This window comes from Nymphalis io, chromosome 22 (genome assembly GCF_905147045.1).
Source record: "Nymphalis io chromosome 22, ilAglIoxx1.1, whole genome shotgun sequence".
Taxonomy (NCBI): domain Eukaryota; kingdom Metazoa; phylum Arthropoda; class Insecta; order Lepidoptera; family Nymphalidae; genus Nymphalis; species Nymphalis io.
Window position 1 is genome coordinate 3809034 of NC_065909.1, and position 22033 is coordinate 3831066.

The 22033-nt window shown below is 33.8% G+C and overlaps 1 long non-coding RNA gene across 1 annotated transcript in view; it reads right to left on the reverse strand.

The window, feature by feature from the left end:
* The window catches only part of LOC126777392 (uncharacterized), a 172593-nt gene extending 150974 nt beyond the window's left edge, over window positions 1-21619 (reverse strand). The window contains exon 1 of the long non-coding RNA XR_007670036.1: window positions 21578-21619. This is a non-coding gene — a long non-coding RNA (uncharacterized LOC126777392). The remainder of the gene's footprint in view (window positions 1-21577) is intronic.
* Between the last annotated feature and the right edge of the window lie 414 nt (window positions 21620-22033).

Here is a 22033-nt window from a genome sequence, read left to right on the forward strand (position 1 = left end):
ATTTAAGTTCAGTGAGTTTCCGTTACAATAGTTACACAACTTATATAGCTCATTTTGCAAAAGGCTACAATCCGAAGGATTAGCAATAACTTTAAAGATTTTCATATCATCGGCATACAACAGTATAGATGTATGATCAAAAATTTTATGAATATCATTTACAAAAATTAAATAATAACGGACCGAGGTGAGAGCCCTGAGGTACACCAGAAGAAACTGGAACAAAAGAAGAACAGAAGCCCTTGATCGTCACCGCTTGACTTCTGTTGCGAAGGTATGAGGACAACCAACGAAGCAGATCGCCATGTATAATATAATAATCATAACATCTGATTTGCTCTAATTTTTGGCGGTCTCTTAAGATACTAAATGAGTCGTAGTCAGATAACCTGTTGTATATCTTCCACTTTCGATGATATTTCAATTTTTCTGAAATGATTTTTATCAAGGCCCTCGAGTACCAACACGGGTAGTTTGCGACATACTTAATAACTTTGACGCCGACATGATTAGAAATTATCGAATTGATGACATTATAGAATGTATCAACTGCATGAGAAATTTCACATTCATTAAGTATATCATACCAATCCACTTGAGCCAAAGCATCATTGATAGCATCGTAGTTAGCATGTCGAAACAAACGTATTGTACGTTGCGATGATTGTAAAGGGAGATGAGAAGTCTCTGTGGTGACCTGAATCTGCAATGCAGGGTGATGGTCGTCTTCTACTACCAAAGGAAAGAGACATTGATTGACTATACAATCAGAGTTGCCTATTATTAAGTCAAGGAACCTGCCATTACAATTTGGAGTTGAATTGTATTGCTTAAATTAAGTTAAATTTAGGAAATTACAGAAGGAATTAATTAAATGATTATCACTTTGCCAATTTACAATATTCATATAATTCCCGTTACTTGTCCAAACATGCCGCAGAAATGTTAAAATCGCCCAGCACCAAAAACCTGTCATCAGGACAACACATATGTTTATGAGAAACCATCTCATATAACTCGCAAAGTGCAAAATTTGAGGAAAATAACAACAATAGATATGTAATTTAGTAGGAGGAACTGATCCTAACACCACAAAAACCTTAATTACCTCAGTTACATTGTTATTAATTAGTATAGAGGAAGAAGAAAAAACAATTAAGTTCGATTTGATAGCAATTAACACACCGCCGCCCATTTTGTCTCCTCGTGAATTATAATTTCTATCGCTTCTATATACAGAATATCGCGAATCAAAAATTTCGAAATCAAACATACCTTCATTTAGCCAAGTCTCTGATAAACATATTATGTCACTATCCACCTGAATCATTTTTTTATAAAATAAATTTGTTTTTGTTCTTAGTCCACGTACATTTTGGTAAATAATATTAAGTTTCGTATTCATGGTCAATGATGATATTAATAAATAAACGAATAAGTTTCATATACACCTCGAAAAACATACCTTTGGAAAAAAAAGATAAAGCCCAATTCCATAACGTTTAAAAGATCTTAATATAGTGCTTATCGAATACCCCACTCCTAAATGATACTTTAATAATATGCTAGAATATAAAGGATCATGCAAATGTATGCTCATTACATCTAAAAAGTTGAAAAGATTCATTAGACAAAAATTAAATATTAATTGATTCAAAGTTATGATAAAAATTAAAAATTGATTGATAACAATATGAAAAATAAAATGGTACTTAAACAATCTTTTCTAAATCATTAGGAGTTATTACTCCTCCATATGCAAAACTGGACTAGTGTTTGTACGACGAATCATTATGCAACATTTTTTTCCCACACATACTCATACCGTTTTTCTTTAGCCATTTTTTTTAACCGTATGTAACAGTGTTTTGTTAGCACTAGTAAGATGGTCATTGAAATAAATAGGATTATTATTGCCGGTAAAGCCTATATCACTGCATTTAAGCTTAAGTTTTCTGGCTTGTGATAAAAAGTCATCCTTTTTCCACCTGCATAAAAATCGTACAATAATATGTCTACAAAATCGTTTACAAATTGACTCATAGACATTTTTTGGATGACAAATCTAGATAAGGACTTTTTAATGACAAGTAACAATCGCCCATCGGTATTGTCATAATAAATATTAATTTTACATTCATTGTCACTCCCAAAGTCACTATCTGTAATAACGATGACTCACTGTTCACACCGTAAATAAACATAAGCCGTGGCGGCTCAATGGTTGAGCACGTGAATCTTATTCGAAGAATGCAGTTTCGAAACAGGTGAACAACACTGAAACCATCTTGGGCTTAAAATTTGCCACCAAGCCGTATTTTTTTTTTTTTTTATAGAATAGGAAGGCGGACGAGCATATGGGCCACCTGATGGTAAGTGGTCACCAACGCTCTTAGACATTGGCATTGTAAGAAATGTCAACCATCGCTTACATATCCAATGCGCCACCAACCTTGGGAACAAAGATTTTATGTCCCTTGTGCCTGTAATTACACTGGCTCACTCACCCTTCAAACCGGAACACAACAATATCAAGTATTGCTGTTTTGCGGTAGAATATCTGATGAGTGGGTGGTACCTACCCAGACGAGCTTGCACAAAGCCCTACCACCAGTATTTGAACAGCGTAGTAAAATAAGCTTTTTTTATATAGAAAAGGTTGGCGGACGAACATACGGGCTATCTGATTGTAGTCCTCACCAACGCCCCGAGACATTGGCATTGTGAAACATGTTAACCATCGCTTACATGGCCAATGCGCCACCAACCTTGGGAACTAAGATGTTATGTCCCTTGTACTTGTAATTACACTGGCTCACTCACCCATTAAACTGTACTGTACTGGACAACTGTATTGCTGCTGCAAATCGTCTCCTTAAAATGGAGAGGAATGCTTGGTCCAGTCATGTCACATTTTTATTTTTATCAATTTATTGAAATACGATTTTTATAAACTAATTAATGTATTAGCCATTGACAAACCCACAAAGGTTAAATTTACTTTCAAGTAAAATGTGATTTTTATTGTGTTTATAATTCATCAAGTGCTCGTTGGTGAAGGAAAACATCGCGAGGAAATTTGCATGCCTATAAGTTCATTGAAATTCTGCCACCAGCAGCGTGATGGAATAAACTCTTAAACTATTAGTAGCATATGATAGCGAATGTGTGACTATATAATATTAAAGGTGACCAAAGAAACTGAGTGAGTACAGTGATAAATTAAAAAGCTCTCTTTTATCATTTTGTGATGTCACTCTTCACAATCAGTACTCGGTTCCTCTAACTTATTACTGTTATCATTTTCTTCTTTTGGTTCCGTTTTCAGACCATGAGCCGGGTCGCTGAGTCCCTTTTGTCCGTCGGCTTTATATACATTGCAGTTATTTTTAGTCACCTTAAATATAATTTCAAAAGCTATTCAACTTTTAATTGTGCATTCTATTACTATCCTTGTTATTAAACATGTGCTATTTTATTTTAACTGGAAAACATTTTTGAATAGTAACTTAAGCTTAAAAATACTCAACATTACAGTACAGTTCAATTCACGAAGACGCGCCCCCCTATTACAGCTAACATTCCGCACATGCCCTGTAGGTTGGAAAAAAGAGTGGAGCGCCTCGTCATGTATTAAAATATCTATATATAATTTAGATGATATTGTACAAAGTACATATTGTTAATATTATATATAATTAATCGGTACCGAGACTTTATCTATGTATATACTTTTTAAGGAGGTGATTAACCTGCTGACTTGTTACATAATGCTGCATTGCATTTAAAATATCACATAATTTAATTGGTACTGGATATTAATAGCTTATGCATTTTTCTATTATTTAAATATAATTGGGTCTGCATTCTTATAGTTTAAAATCTTGGTTTAATTATTTTATTTCGCCTAAAATCAGGGTTAAGTGATATTAGTTAAGTCTATTAGCAGTTCAAAAGAAATACCGTTATCTCCTTCGTTGAATAAAATTAAAGAGTTTTAAAAATAGAATCATATTCTGATAACATATGTCACAAATGTTGGAACAACTCCCGCTATTCCTATTTTAAGCAATACGCACGGAAGCGCATCAGAGCGTCACAGGAAGTTACTCATGTGCATTTCATTATTGGCTTTCAGAATCGAGTGCTTTATTATAAAGATAACTGGACATTACTAAAACGTGCCACTTTGAATCATATTAATTAGTGCATAGAACTCAAAGTTAAATGACTTCACCGTTACCTGCATATCTTGAGCGCGTCCACAAGGCCGAATCATAATACATTACAGTAATAACTTATCGAATAAATATTAACCATGTTATATCTATTACAAAGTATCACCAAATATGATTACGAGTTAACAATTTAAAGGCTAAAAACGGAAATGATCTTAAAAGTCAATTTTCTTAGACAACAATGAAGACAAAATAATTTAAGAAAATAAAAAAAATCCCAAAAATTCTCGTGACGTCAGTCTAGTGCATAGATCGTAAATCTGAGACGTTATCTAAGATTGACATCTCTCCGGTTATGTCAGATGGTCGTTAGTCATGCAGTCAAACTATGAGAGTGAACTGGTGCATGCGCAGTGCACCCACTTGTGGACTCATATATAGAAAAATATCTCATAATCACCGTGACCAAATGGATGAAGAATTCCCACTATATATTGAACTAATATAAAAAGCCCTTCTTTTGTGTGATTCCATTACATCTACCTTAAAGGTGGGTGTATACCATATGATAGGAATCATAGACATTCAACCATAGACAATATTTTAAATCATAAATTCTTAACAGTCAATTAGGCTAAAATGTCTCCAAGCTCGTCACTATTAGGTAATTAAAGGAATTCCTATTGTTTTCTGAAATGTGCAATAAATAAACAGCAAAACCTATCGCGTTGCAATTTTATCGTTAAATGAATTATTTGTGTAATTAGAAATTCAAGACGGATACAGCATATGGTGTCACGGCCACTTAAGACCACTGAGTTGTTTTAATCAAATTCAATTTCGACACAACATACACATTAAGGTGGTAGGCCTTTCTGCAAGGCGGTCTGGGTAGTTATCACTCACTCATCAGATATTCTACCATTTCTACCGCTAAACAAGCAATACTTAGTATTGTTGCTTTCCGGTTTGAAGGATGTGTGAGCCAGTGTAACTACAGGGACAAGGTACATAATACCTTCGCTCCCAAGGTTGGTAGCGTATTGGCGACATAAGGAATGGTTAATATTTCTTTCAACGCCAATGTCTATGGGTGGTTGACCTCTTCATCAGGCGGCTCCTTTGCCCGTCCGTCTATAGCATAAAAAAGCGTAAATGTATGTTTGTGTCTCCCATAGGCATATGACGAGGACCGCACATAAGTTTATATACTCTTTAAGGTATGTACGTAGTCAGTTATTTAGTATTTTGTATTGAAAAGTAATAGAAACTGCAACAGGCCTGAGATTCGGAAGATGGCGAATTATCGATTCTAGTTATTTAGTACGACAATTTTCGACAATTTGCAGTTTACATATACAGCCTTATTCCATGGTTCGAAAATGTTAAAATGATTAGGTCGCATACTAAAATATTATGTAGACTTCGCTCCGGTCATTACCCTTGTAACAATTTCCTTATTCTCATAAAAAAGGCTGATTCCCGTAATTGTAATGTTTGTGATGACATACATCATGTTTTAATAGAATGTAATAAATATAGAGACCCTAGGGAAGCATTGATAAATAGATTTCAGCAATGTCGGTTAAATGTCGGAGTTATGCAAAGTGCTTTATCAGATCCCACGTTTAGAGTGGCCAAAGCAATATGCAGTATGATGTCTGTTTGTCAGTATGTAACGTAATTATAAATCCTATAAGATAAAATTTGATATGTAAGATAGCTTAAGATACGATGTCGCAAGGATAAAAAAGCCGTAAAAAAAGAATATATATATATGTACATATTATATATGTGTATATATATATATATATATAAACGTTGCTTAGCGGGTGAGCAGATAAATAATGCAGTGCGATTGTCAAATCACTAAACAAGCGCTAATCAACGTTTAAAAGTTTTGCCGCGGCGTTGAATTTTTTACCACAATAAGTAATGTAAAAAAACAATTGTATAGAATTTATACAATTGTTTCAATTTAATTAAATTTATTACAATTTAAATAAAACACGAATGCGAAAATCGGTGGATAGCTCCACAGATAATTAATAAGAAATAAATTTACAAAAGCTGTACATTATTGTCGATATTAAAACCAGCGGTGAATTTAAACATTGGACAGTAGGCTTTTAAAATATTATCACACCACCTCTACAATTCTATATATTCGTGGCCCTAAAATCTGCCGCCTAGCCTGCTGGTAAATCCGTCGCTGATTTAAAAATAACTCATTTTAAAAATCGAATTTGAATTTTTTTTTTTTTATCTAACCTCATTTGTGCTATGCCCAGATTGATAGATCAGATTTACATTTCATCTTTGATTGCCGACATTCGATTGGATGAATGGTAATTAGAGCAATAGTCTTTGAAATTCCATTGGTTCGTATCCATGATCATGACAATTCAATTAAATGATAAAGATGTCGACGCCTATTTCTGAGTGGGTCGCTAAAGAATGAGGCGGCAACACTATTGTCATCTCGTTTTTATTAAGATTGGCAATGAATCAAGCTCACTTTTATAAGCTAGGCATGTCAGGCATCCGATTAGTCAACAATTCAATCAACACATCTGTTTTTTTTTCGTAAATCAGCTCGTGCAAGCCGTAACTGCAGATTACTGACATTGCGAGTTGCGCAGCACGCAGGCGGCACCTTTATCGGGGCAGCCCGGCCTTTAAACCTAATGATCTTCTAATGATCGAGTATTCATTGATTTTCATGCAGGATAAATGATAAGATTGTATTTAACTAACATATTTATGTAATTTAATTGTAGCAAAAGAGTAATTATTGTGTATATTCGGTAGAATATTATTTTTTTTTATATTCGCCGGGATGGCAAATGACTACTCCACCTGATGGTAAGTGGTAGTAGAGTCCAAATGCGACGACGGCCAGTACAGTCGGGAAGAATGTTCTGTACTAGCCGTCCCCGCCTTGCCGGCCCGCAAGATGCCTCTTCACGCCTCGTTTGAAGGAACCCGGGTTGTAAGAGGAGGGGAACACGTGAGCTGGTAAGGAATTCCATTTTTTGGAAGTGCGACAAAGAAAGGAGTTGCCAAATTTCTTTGGTCGCGATGGAATTGATGTCACAGTTAGGCGGAGACATCGAGAACCAGCTCGCGTGGACTTAAGAAGGAAGGGGGAAGCAGGAATTAGAGAGAATAATTCCTCAGAGCACTCGCCGTGATACAGTCGATAGAAAGAGAATATAAATAGATATAGAATCTTGAAAAATAGAAATCTTAGAATCTTGAAGAATAGAAATAGAATCTTGGAAAATTTCTTGCCTAATAATTGATAAATAATAAAGTAGCTATATTTCGTTTTTATTTATATATTGACTACTAAGCCAATATATAAGATTATAAAAATTAATTATGTTTTTACGATTTATTATCTATTTATTTATCTAATCTTTTGTGAATCATAATATAAAAAACACACGATTTACAACACACGATTACGATAATACAGCTGCGTGACACACGCAGCTGTATTATCGTAATCGATAAACACGTTCATTTGAATTTAGCGAATTCTTAGTCATATGTACTTTATTGACTTGAATATATAATCTGAAATAAATGTACATATTGGAGTATAGAAAATTATCTATACTTATGTAAATAGAATCAAATAATATCCTGAGACATTTTTCACATGCGGCCATCTGATCCCAAATTAAGCTTGTACAAAGCGTGTACTACGGAAACCAGACAACTGATATACTACGTATTCTACTTTTCTTTTGTAAACACATACTTATATAGATTACACCCAGACTCAAGACAAACATCAACCCACAAACACAATCGAACCCACAACCTTTGGCGTGAAAGGCAAGTATCTACCAACCACGCTAACCGGCTCGTCAAAAAAACATTATGTTTATATAAAAACATATTCGCTCCGAGTCTTGCTTGACGCAAAGTTGTCCATTGCCGTACAGCGTGGAAACGCTGGGTCGGAAGGACTTGTTTATATTTCACTATTTTTGTTCTAAATTATTGAATAAAATTTAGTACATATTAATTTTTTCACTTATTATAATACTAGTTTCAGCTCGCGGTTTCGCACGCGTATGTCTCTGCAAAGTTTTATGATGATCGGGTGAGAGACAGCGTAACAAACAAATACACAACTTAAATTCGCGTTTATATTAGTTAGGATTATATTTTAATAATTTCAAAGAGGAAAAGTTTTATCTGCATTTTTTGTCACATATTATAAAGACTTAATTAAGATTAAAGCAAAAAATAACACGATAGCTCGTCAATAGCTAACAAACAAACAAGAAAAAAACAACGGTTCATAAGCACAAAAGAAAATATTACTGAAGCTGTATGTAACCTTACTTTGTATGTATAGATTGTTTTCCAAAAAGTTTATCTTAAAAAGCTCCTTGACAGAAAAATATAATATAACCTTTAATTCGGAATTCGAACCCAGAACCTCTGGATCTCCAGTCATACAAGGCAGCTAATGCTGCACTATGTAGCCGTTACTTATAAAACAAATATGGCGTTGCTTGTTACAAAAATATTTGCTTAAAGTTAATTGGTATTTTTGTGGGTTAATTTTAATGGTAAAAATATCAGTTAATTTTTAGTGCTTGGTTGGTTGATGTTAATATAAATCTAATAGTTAAATTCAATGAACTCACCGCGTAGTTTGTATGTCTAATCAAATTTCAGTGCAAATGCATTTAAATTTCGACTTTAAGCTGTTTATTCAAGGAACAAATTTGTACGCTTGCGTATTTTACTTAAATCATTTTTTCTGTGTTTCCCACCTGCCGCTGTCGTCTTCCTCAGGACAAATAAAACCAAACTAATACCAAAAGCATTTTTAACAGTGTTGCCAGTCAAAAATAATATTGAGGGGTAATGTTGTCTGACTGTAACACTAATATGATTTAATTTAATATTAACGATTGTAATCAATTCTATACGTTACCAGAGCTCCATAGTTTCTCTCACGACTTTACTGAACACAAAAATAATGAAAGACTAATTTAGTATACAAAAACTCAGCCATGTTGTGAATTACCCGGATTTGAATCTACGACCTTGGCTTAATATTCCGGTGTCCATACACCAGGTTATTTCAAAATGTTCACTTCATATATTTAATACATATAATTGTATGTATTTTTCAAAGATTAGTTATAAGGTAAATTAAATTATATATGAATTACTTACATAAAATATACAGTAATTAAATACATATCTATAAAAATAAAACTCAATATAATTACTGTAAAAAATCATCGCAAGATTTTTAGCACAAATTCGCCTCTGTATCATAAATCCTAATCATGAAAATGAACAAACCTTGTCGCCGGCGAAGACAGTAAAATGTGGCGTTCGTTATTATCTTTTCCTTATAAATCGTTTTTCCAAGATATAAATCTATGATGCCAGATATAGAGTTTTTGTTTCATGTGACTTGACGAATCTTAGAGGTAAATTATAAAAAAAAACAAAACAAAACAAATAGCATTTCAATAAGCAACAGATGATAAACACTCATACTTGCGATGACGGAAATATTCTGTTCTATATATAAAATGGAGATTGACGTCAGTGCCATTAACACTAGATATAGAATCTTCAGTATCTTGAATGCAGTAAATACTTGAGATATTTTTGATACCTAAGTATCTAATCAGAAGATACATTAAGTATTACTAATATATTTCTTATGTAACCTCGTCTGTACATCATCCGTAACAGCCTGTGAATGTCCCACTGCTGGGCTAAAGGCCTCCTCTCCTCTTTTTGAGGAGAAGGTTTGGACATCAGAAGGTCTGTACATCATACGATTTTCAAACATAATTGGATAATATATTTGATACTGTTGAAAATATAATTAAGTTATTATGTATAAAGAATATAATCGTTATTTATATATAAATTATATTTATAAATGTAAAGGTCGCCGAAGGATTTGAAGTAAATTAAATTAGTAACAGCCTTTAAATGTCCCACTGGGTGCCTTCTTCTCATTTCGAGGTTTCGAGCTTACTCCAAACCCTTTACTAATTTTTAAATATAAGCAAACATTAATTTTATTTTATTGGTTTAATTCTTAATACAAATTAAGAAATCAAATATAACCCAAGGCGCACATGTATGTGCGTGAAGCAATTGTAATGATTATTTGATTAGTACAGGCCGTTATTTTTTTTATTACTTACTACATGCTACAATGTTGACAAATGAAAGCATATATAATCTATTTTATTGATATAATGTTCATTGTGTTAAAAAAAAGAAATGCATTTTCGCAATTCTTGCATTCCCATAACATTTTCTGTCTAACGAGATCTCGATGATGGTGATTTTCTATATTTTCATAATGTCGTCTCGAAGAGAAACGTATTGGAAATTCACTACTTGGCTTTTATCAGAATCAAACTTTTACTGTACTTTTTAACTGAACTATAATAAACAATGGTTATTAGCATTTCTTTTATTTATCAAAGAAACACAGACGTTTTAATAAATTTATCATTTTCACAAACACATTATTTTAATATTTAATCAGTTGGCGAACCGGCAAATGGGTCTACCTGATGATGATGAAGATGTAGACATTGGCTTAATTATAACCATTTCAGACATCGTTAATGAACTATCAACAATGGGATATAAGATGACGTGTCTGTTTTAAATACATAAATATAAAAAAGAGTGTGAATTATGATAGTGTGTAAAAATAATAACAATGTCCTCCTGACCGATTGCGGCCACAGCAGCCGGTTTAAAGGGACCAGCCAACAGCGCGGGACATTTTATAAGGCATATATATATATATATATATATATATTTTATATAGAATAGGAAGGCGGACGAGCATATGGGCCACCTGATGGTAAGTGGTCACCAGCGCCCATAAACAATGGCATTGTAAGAAATGTTAACCATCGCTTACATCACCAATGCGCCACCAACCTTGGGAACTAAGATGTTATGTCCCTTGTGCCTGTAATTACACTGGCTCACTCACCCTTCAAACCGGAACACAACAATACCAAGTACTGCTGTTTTGCGGTAGAATATCTGATGAGTGGGTGGTACCTACCCAGACGAGCTTGCACAAAGCTACCACCAATGCACTGTATTCATTCAGTCTAATGTGTCACGGGACGTGATATAAAACAAAATAACTGACAACTTTTTTCTTTATTTCTTATTTCCCAATAACTTGAAAACCGTTTTCGATACCGTAAACTGGAACATATTTATAACAACAACGGGGACAACAACAGGTGTATAAAAATCGGTTCAGTAGTTGCTAATGTATTTCTGAAAAAATAGCGTTTACAACTTATACAAATGATTTCTGATATTATAAACAAAGTTAAAAAAAGTTTTATCAAAAAAAAAAATTAAGAATATTGCAAGCACGGATCGCTTGTTTCCATAACAATCTCCTTGCAACATAATATAGTATATACAAATATATTGGAATCTAGGATTTTTGTGATTATTGTACCTTTGATAATGACTTTAAAACTATAGCTTAGTCTACAATTTTTTTAGAAACTTAATTAGTTTGTGCTACGAGTATATATTTAAGCTGTTATACTTGTTATTATAAAATCGATTTTATATAACCTAATATACATAATAAATATATACTACAACTATATGTTCAATATGTATAATCAAGTAAATTGTAATTAATAAGTCTTAGATAAGATAGGATAATATAAAAAAATAATCTAGTAAATATCTAGACATAGTCAAAGTGAATTTTATTACGATGAATCACTAAATTTTAAACAAGCTTTTTTTTTAAATGAGGATTTTTTTATGAAAATCAGTATAAATAAAAAAACCCTGTGATATTTTTTTCCCATTGTACTTACGTTAAAAAAAATCATAAGCTACATAACAAAACATACAAGAATATCTATGGTTCATTAGAAACATGGAAATTATACTTTATGGAACATAAGACTATTTAATGACCAGAAACACAGAAAATAGGTCATCTGGTGGTAGGTGCCTAGCGTTTACACATAAACATTGACAAGGGTAAGGTTATTAAGTCCACATCATAAATGAGCCTTCCCTTGGTAGCTGGCTGTATATGTTTACGCCTTCGGTCTACGCATGAATGTATATTTTAATAATAGCCTGTATGTAGTTATATAATTTATTTTTCATTATGTAATGTATGCACTTATTTTTAATGACTTTTATATATAAATTTAAGCGCAGTAATAATATAGTGCGGCCGTTGTTAGCATAAAAACATTAAATTAGAGAAATGAATGTTGAAGCGTTTCTGCTTTTACTAAATACGAAGCGAGGTTCCATTCGGTAATTATTTATAGTTTGTTGCATTTGTCTGTAGTTGCACCGAGTAAATTATGGATGATAACAAACCATGAGAATGAAACGATCGCCTTCAGAGCGTTGTAATTAATAAATAATAATGGTGAACATAAAATTTTAGTATAGTAAATGTGTATAATCATTTTATAAAGTTTCTTTCCCTGGTTTTCGTTTTTCAATGACCCCAACTGGTGGTAAATATTTGGCATGTGATGTTCAATGTTCTTATAACTAATAATTAGATATATATACATATAATGTCCTCCAGACCGATTTGGGCTACGGAGGCCAATCTCAAGGGAGATAAGCCAACTGCGCAGTAGATATTATAGTGCACAAGTGTGTACGCAAACACAGGTGCACTCTCTATTCCCTAACTCTCATAATCCGACGGCAATCCGACACAACCGGAAAGAATTCAGGCGCAGGACCAACGGCTTTACTTGCTTTCCGAGGTACGGAAGTGTACTCACTTCCAACTTCCAGTCTCCGGGATGTTACTGAGAATTTTCTAACAGAAAAACCCAATAACTTTTTATTGGCCCGACCTGGGAATTGAACCCAGGACCTCCGGGTCTGCGGCCTTACCTCAAGCCACTAGACCAACGAGTCAATAATTATATATGTATGCCATATAAAGTAAATACATACAATAGTAAACACTATATATAACACACTGATATAATATAAACTTACTAAATTACATATATCAATATTTTTAGCAGACGAATGATTAAACCCTGGTGTACCAGACGAAGTCAGAGAGACTGATAAGTACACAACTAAGTATACAAGTCGGTTCTTACAGGCTAATAATACCGCTTTTTGCATTTTTATATTTACAGTTACAACCTATTAATGTCCCACTGCTGGGCTAAGGCCTCCTCTCCCTTTTGAGGAGAAGGTTTGGAGCTTATTCCACCAAGCTGCTCCAATGCGGGTTAGTAGAATACACATGTGGCAGAATTTCAATGAAATCAGACACATGCAGGTTTCCTCACGACGTTTTCCTTCACCGTTAAGCACGAAATAGATTATAAATTAAGCACATTCAGTGGTGCTTGCCCGGCTTTGAACCCACGATCATCAGTTAAGATTCACGCGTCTAACCACTAGGCCATCTCGGCTTTTTATTTATTACTAGCAAATCAACCCGGCTTCGCATGGGTAGATAAGAAGAAAAATGTATTTTAGATAGGATTTGCATAAAATCCGTTCCTAGTAAGTGTCTACGTAAGGAAAGGAGTACCTACGACAAATTTCAAATCAATAGAGCGGATAGTTTATAAGATCTCATAATATTGATATGTATTTCGCTTATATTTTACTTTTTATATTAATACTTTTACCCACGTTTATATATCAAATAATAAAAACTTATCATAAATACCTAAAGAGTTATATCAATTTATATACTTCTTATAGAAAAAAATATTTGTAGCGGGCGGGTTGCATGGCTTACAGTCGGCTGCGAGCGAACAGTCAATCAAATTGAATAATTTGTAATTAAAGCAAAGTGATGGTTTATTATTATTTTAGTCATTGTCGTATCACTCACTCACACTTTTACTGGTGGTAGGGCTTTGTGCAAGCTCGTCTGGTTAGTTACTACCCACTCATCAGATATTCTACCGCAAAACAGCAATACTTAGTATTGTTGGGTTCCGATTTTAAGGGTGAGTGAGCTAGTGTAGTTAATTGCAAAAAATGGAATTCCTTACCAGCTCACGTGTTCCCTCCCCTTCTCTTACAACCCGGGTTCCTTCAAACGAGGCGTGAAGAGGCATCTTGCGGGCCGGCAAGGCGAAGGCGGCTAGTGCAGAACGTTTTTCCCGTCTGTACTGGCCGTCGTCGCGTTTGGACTCTACTACCACTTACCATCAGGTGGAGTAGAGTCATTTGCTCCCGGCGAATATATATACTTGCACAAGGGACATAGTTCTTAGTTCCCAAGGTTGATGGCACATTGACGATGTAAGCGATTGTTAACATTTCTTACAATGCCAATGTCTATGGACGTTGGTGACCACTTACCATCAGGTGGACCATATGCTCGTCCGGCTACCTATTGTATAAAAAAAATCATTTAACATAAACATGATAGCGTTCAGTTGCTGTGTTCCAGTTTGATTTAGTGACTCAAGTTCATAAGAAGTTCATACGAAAAATATATTATAAAACATCTACGATGATGTCGAAGTTGTTAATATTTCTTAGTTCCAGTATATATTTACATCTACTAAAAGAGAAAGTTTTTCTTTAAACACTGTAATCAATCGTCACCCAGTTCACCTAAATCGGACCTATATAAAAAAAGACAAAATCAAATAACTCTGTACCTATTTCTCCTGTATTTGTGAACATTTTTTTTTTCTTGTTTGGTTGCCAATGAAGATTTAGTTTCAATTAAAGAAAATAGAAAATAAAATGTTTAAAATATGCAAATTCAAATGTTTGCCTCAAATTTTCAATAAAATTATTATGCTCAAATTCCCACCACTGGACGGACGGTTAAATACCGATGATGTCATTATTGCACGTGTTCTTAGTCACGTTTTACAGTAATCAAAATAAAAAATATATATATCTCATTTATATTTACCCGAATTGCATGAATTTATTTTATCTGTAGCAATTTATTATCTATCATAATCATATCTCGATTACGTAAATTGAGGCGTCGAAAATTATAACAATATATGTTATTATTTAAAGCCTTACATATTAACGTTGTTCGGAGGTCTTACTTATAAACGCTGTTTAGCGGATGATTAGTTAAACAATGCTGTCTTCTTCTTTCGAATGTCAAATCAATAATGACAGAAAGAAATATTATATCACTATCAAACTAAGCCTGTCTTGCCTTTAAGCGACGATTTAAGTATGGTCGTAACTATTTTAAGATTTTATTATAAACATATATAATCAGCCCAGTGAAACACGTGAATCAGCAATGAACACATGCAGGTTTCATGAGGATTTTTCCTTCTTAGATGAATTATAAACAATCTTAGAAAAATTCAACGATGCTCCCTTTATTTGACTTTTTTTGCAATATATTCACGTAATTGATACGCGTTAATCGCGATGCAATCCCTCGGGCGCTCTATTAAATCTGTGCGGGAGAAGAAATTATTTTTAAGAGACCTATGATACTGTTCTCCGCAAACACAGGGCACAGGGAGTGTCTCCACACGTCATATTTATCGGTAACGCCCAATCGAATCAGGTCAACGACGTTTATCTATCTCTAAAATATAATGTTCGAAGATTATTCAACGAAGCGTTACTAAAAATTTAAACTTCACACCTCTATATCTAATTAATTATTATTAAAATTGTATATTTGGTATTATCTTATTATTTAGATTAAACTTATATATTTAACAGAACGAGAGATCGGTATGTACTCTATGTAATTAGTACATAATCGAGACTAGACAAAGAATGATAATAATACATGTCATAATGGAAACAAAACGAAATGCAACAATTGCATGCAACAGAAATTGTGTAAATTAATATTAAATCGTTTGACCTTCAGACGGTGCCAGCCGTTTTCCATTTCCACTTACCACTTTCGATCACGGTAATAAAGAATCGATTCCCTTTTCTAGGTTGGTGTAATTTGAAATGTTTCAAATATGGCATTGACCTAGACTATGCCGCCCTGTAGAATTTGTACATGAATAGATTTTTTACGATGGTTATTCAACCAAACTACCTTCATTTGGTAATGACAAACTAAATGGGTTCTGTTTTTATAGGAAAACAATCAGGCAAATAGAATCCCTACCCGAAGTGCTTGCCTGCCTATTTATATTAGCACTGTAAATAAAAAAAATTAGCTAAAGAACAAGAATGAACAAGGATTAGTTTTCTGAAGTGCAAGTGGGCTGGTCATGTCTCCAGGTGCACTGATTGCCGACGGAGCCGGCACGTACTTGAGTAGTGACCACGCTTAGGCAAACGCAGTGTAGAATGCCCTGTGGCAAGGTGGACCGAAGATTTAAAAAAGGTGGCAGGCATGGGATTGATGCGGACTGCCCAAGATCGGGATGGTTGGCGTTCAATGGGGGATGCTTTCGTCCAGCAGTGGACGGCAAAAGGCGAAAAAAAATGAAAAATAAAATAAAATCCAGTATTGATGAGGTCGTCCTGACCAATTTCGGCCACGGCATTCTCAATGGAGACTATTATTTCCTATGCAGACGCACAGGAAATATTATAGTGCACAAGTGTGGGCGCTATTCTCTCATGCTCCAAACAAGACCAATGGGTTCTTGCGCCTGAGCTCTTTTTATTGGCTCGACCCGGAATTTGAACTAGCGACTAACGAGGCAGTATTTGAAGGATTGATTTATTTTGTTCACAAATAGTTTTAGGATAGCTTCAACTAAGTGTTATAAATTATTCATAGAGTTAGCACTAATTTCGATTTAAAGTTAGAGACCACCACGTACAGTAGGTACCACCCACTCATCACATGTTCATAAATAGATTATAGAGCTGCGATGGCCCAGTGGATAGAAGGTCTATCTTAACTGAAAATCTTGGGTACACGATACGATGGGATACGAGCAAGAACAACTGAGTGTTCATGTGTCTTGTTTGTGTTTATAGTTCATCTTATTCTCAGTAAAGGACGTTGTGGAAACACAAGCACGTGTCCGATGATATTCTGCCGTATAATGTGTAACCAACCAGTACCGGAACCTTTTCATCAATAAGAGAGAAGGATTTTGGTCCAATATTGGAACATTACACGATACCTCACTTTAAGCTAATTAACTTGTACTGCAATATCAAGTACGTATATATGTTTGTCGGAGACGGTCATTGATATAGTCGCAAAATGAAGCTCGAAACTGAAGTACTGACAGCGTCGCACTGTCATCAAGCTTGAATAAAGAACAAAAAGGACATACGATCATCAACGTTAATAACTGTCATACGTTTTTATTCAGTTGAAGAATAGTGATTGTAAAAGACAATAACATTGTAACTGTGTGAATTAGTTTTAACTCTATCGAACCGCTATGTATAATGCTCACAAGTCCGTCTCGGCCACACTAAACGCGACATGTAAATAATTCAGCAAATCGTGTCAAGCTACGAAGATTGTAAGACACCGTTGTGAAATTTACAGGAAACAAACTCATTTAAGTGGACACCTTGTATGTATTTTGTATGCAACATCACAGTGACTTACACCATATAACTTATAACGATTTCATCAAGGCTTAGACACTAAAGGCTTCCAGACTTCACGATAAATACTACATTTAAATGATTCAAATTGATGTATTTTTTGTGACATGTCAACATTAATTAGTTCTTAATATATAAATACATTACTACTGTCGAGTTTCTTACCAGTTATTCGAGTTAGAGACCAATAATAGATTTAATTGAGGAAGGTTGAAACGTTCTCGTAAAATGAACTATGAAGAAATATGATAAAATAATAACCGTTCCACACACAGTTTCTAGACTTGAATAAACGGACGCATTTTTAGCGACTCAAGTAAAATAGCTCGAATAGTAAAAACAGGACTCTCACGGCAAAATTAAAGTTTACACATTAATTATACGCGCATTAAACTAGCGTATCCTATCACAGGGTGAAGGTCAAGATCTGAAACAGAAGGTGAACAGCTGCAGATCTAGAAATACAGGGTTCGTATTACAATAAACTAGTGTCAAAAAAATGTCAATAGCAATTCGAATTTTGAAATTTAGCTGCCATTGCCAAAATTTAGTCAGCTTCAATGGACGCATAATTGTCGCCAATGATTTATACATTAGCTGTTCTTTGTTTCATTGTGAATGTGTAGCTATTTAAATTGTTATTTCCCTGGTGACCTTTGGCTGCTTCAAATCGGATAACAGGAATACTAAATCCATTATTTGTTGTTAGACTAAACATTCGGCAGTACATAAAGATACATAAAGTCATATACATAGTACATAAAGTAGAATATATAGATCACATTTGGATCAATTACATTCATGCAACGAAAGTCGTGAAATTATTTAAACCATCCATTTTACCCAAGCATATCGGAGCACGGACATCATCATACAAGCCATTATTAAAATAGTAACAATCAAAGGCGCCAGTGGTATTCAGTTGGTACCAACTGCATACCGACTCGTAGAACATCCACAGATAAAATATGTGTAAATACATTACTTCGAAGGTCAGATCAAAAAAGTTTCTTATCAAAAATATCATTATCCTTGATCGAATATGATAACGACGCAAGTAAACAAACCAACAACTTAATAGTTAGCAGCACTCTTTGTTTTTGAGGCTATATTTGTTTAACTTCTGATAAAAAAGTAATTTTAGGTTAAAATTATTTAGATATGCAATGTTAATTTTTTTTTAAATATAATTTGTACAAAAGTTTTACTTAAGTAATATAATTAATTCAGTATAAGTAGATTAAAATATTCGATTACACACACGTCTAAATTTAATTTTTTATAACCACTTTCGAAACACTTTAAAACAGATCAGTTTTATTATTCACGACCCTGAACAAAGAACAATAAAAACGTATGTTATGTGTTTATTTTTTAAAAAACAATTTGCTGTCTGTCTGACAGACCAAGGTCGCAATTTAGTAGACTTCATGTACTTTAACACATTTCTAGTTGATCTGTTATTATTACATAGTTTTTACTTATAAAATTATCAATGTTTTAACGCTTCACCACAGGTTTAATCATTCCTACTTATGATATAAACATAATGTCCATCGCAAAAAGGAGCATTTTTTCAGTAGTGTAATAAATCGAAACAGGTTTGTTGGACCAGTGATCCTTACGAGACAGACCGGTTGCTGACCTTTGCAAACTATATTATAATTTAAAAAAAACTCGCCACTATATATTTCCAGCGCGTTATGTTACTAATAGCGTTTTATGGCGGGAGTTTTTATTTATATGTATTTAAAAAATACATTATTAAAAATAGGCCATTAAAATTTTAATATTTAATACTGTACAGTCCGTTTCCCCTGATATTGCTATGCAGACACATTATGCTCTCGTCTATCTCAGGAATGATTTTTTGCTAAAAATTCCAGCTTAAGTGTTGTTGCGCAAAATCAATACCGACTGTTGACGTATGTACTGTCTTAAAGTAACGTTGGCTTGACTCCTCTCAGACTTCTCCACTGACTAACAGCCACGCCTTGGTCTTATTACAACTATTGCGTTGATTCAGTTCAGTGGCGATTTCACAAACATGAAAGTGATGAAGCGGTCGTCCCTTCACAGAAATCGATTCTAATGCGTTTTTATGCGTCGTTTGAAACTGACCCTTAACCGAAAACAATGATCCTACACTACGTACATAATATTGTATGTTTTATACGTCCATATATCATACTTCAAAGAACTTAGACATGTGACTATAAAAATGCAATTAATTAACGAAAAATCACACTTTTAAGTTTTGCGCGAAAGAACGATAAAATTAACACGGGCCTGCTTTACTGTGCAAACTGGTTTGCATGTAAAAGCGAGACTAAATACTGTATCGTGATGAATTTTACGATTATTATTTAAAAATATTTGAACAGTGCAACGGATCTCTCTTTTTTTTAAATAATAAAATCTCCAAAGACGTGTTCTCCATGTCATTGGAGTATCGTTTCTATTTAACTACATTCGTTTATATAATAAATTATGTTATTTTTGTCTCGAAATATTGCAAAACAGTCGTAAATTTGAGTATAATTGGAAACTATAGAAACACAACCGTTGTAACATTTTGTTGCGTGTAAACTGTAAAACGTTATATGACAATATCTTTTAGTATCATGTATGTATGTGTGTTCATCTAGATAATCCTTTTGAGATACATAAAGGAGTATCAATGTAATTGAAATTTCTCTCATTATATTCTGTTTTACTGTTAAAAAATCTATTATTTGTAGTAAGATATTTCTGGCTTAAGATGATAAAGTCTTTGTTTTTCCTGCTATGTTGGTATATCGCAATTGTTTCAATGCAAAAGGTCGTAAGTGATTGGTTTCCTATTTATAATTGCAAAAGGTTTTGTATCGTATTTTTTATTTAAACTAACGCCCGAAGATTTATTAATTTCTTATTATAACAGGACAACCTAATAAAAAAAAATTTCAAATCAAAACACCCCGTTTAGTCGTATCCCGGGAAAATTATTTCAATAGGGGTAACAAATATAAACGTATAACTAAGTCGTTTTAACTTTTGATAAATTGAACCGATTTTATTGAAATACGAATTAAAACGATGTCTTTGAATCCTATAATAATCCATATATTGATAATTGTCATAATATTGTTTTATTTTAATCTTCTGTTATTTTTACCTAAATTATTTTTATGTAAATATACATTTTAATTAGTTCTAGGAATGGGAATTAGCGGCTATTTCTAGAGAGGAAAGTTGTGAGATCTGAATTGAGCAAGCGCATGAATACGTAATTAAAAAGTATTATATATTTACTTCAAAGAAACAATAATTAGTGCCAATTAAAATAATTGTAAGCTACGCTCTACAAGAATTATCATATTCTAAAAATAAAATAAGAGGAGCATTCACTTGACGATAGGGCCCAGAACACGTGAATCTGAACCGAAAATTGCGAGTTCAAACCCTGGCACTGATCACTTCCTGTTTCAATTTGTGTTTATAATTCATCTCGTGCTCAGCGATGAAGGAAACCATTGTGAGGAAAGACTAAATGGATTGTAATTAAGTACTAGTTTTGGTCCGCGACTTTGACTACGTATTTGGGGAGTTCTGGTGGTAAAGGATGTTAATAATAATAATAATGTCCTGGGACATTTTTCACACACGGCCATCTGATCCCAAATTAAGCTTGTACAAAGTTTGTGCTATGGAAACCAGACAACTGATATACTACATATACTACTTTTCTTTTGTAAATACATACTTATATGGATAATTACACCCGGACTCAGGACAAACATACATGTTCATGCACACAAATGTCTGTCCTGGGTGGGAATCGAACCCACAACCTTCGTCGTGAAAGGCAAGTATCTACCAACCACGCCAATCGGCTCGTCGAAAGGTATATAGGTAATATAAAAAGTAGCCTTCTTTGGAGTTCAAGCTTGCTTCATACCAAATATCATCAAAATCGGTTCAGTGGTTTAACCGTGAAAGCGTGAAAGACTGACAGGGTTACTTTCACATTTATAATATTAATATAGATTTAGAATTAATAATGATGAAAGTCTGCGAAATGCTAACCTTGTATGTAAATGAACAAATGATATCGTGTATTAGGTATATGGTATTGATTCCGCTAACGGCGGCCTCTCTCATGGGAGACTAGATAACTACGTAGGACATATTATAGTGGACAAGTGTGGGCGATACCTTAAGTGCACTTACTGTTCTCTCCCACTCATTATCCAATAAAACGGCAAGACTGTAAGCCTTCAACTGAGCATTTTTCTGCCTCTTGCTCT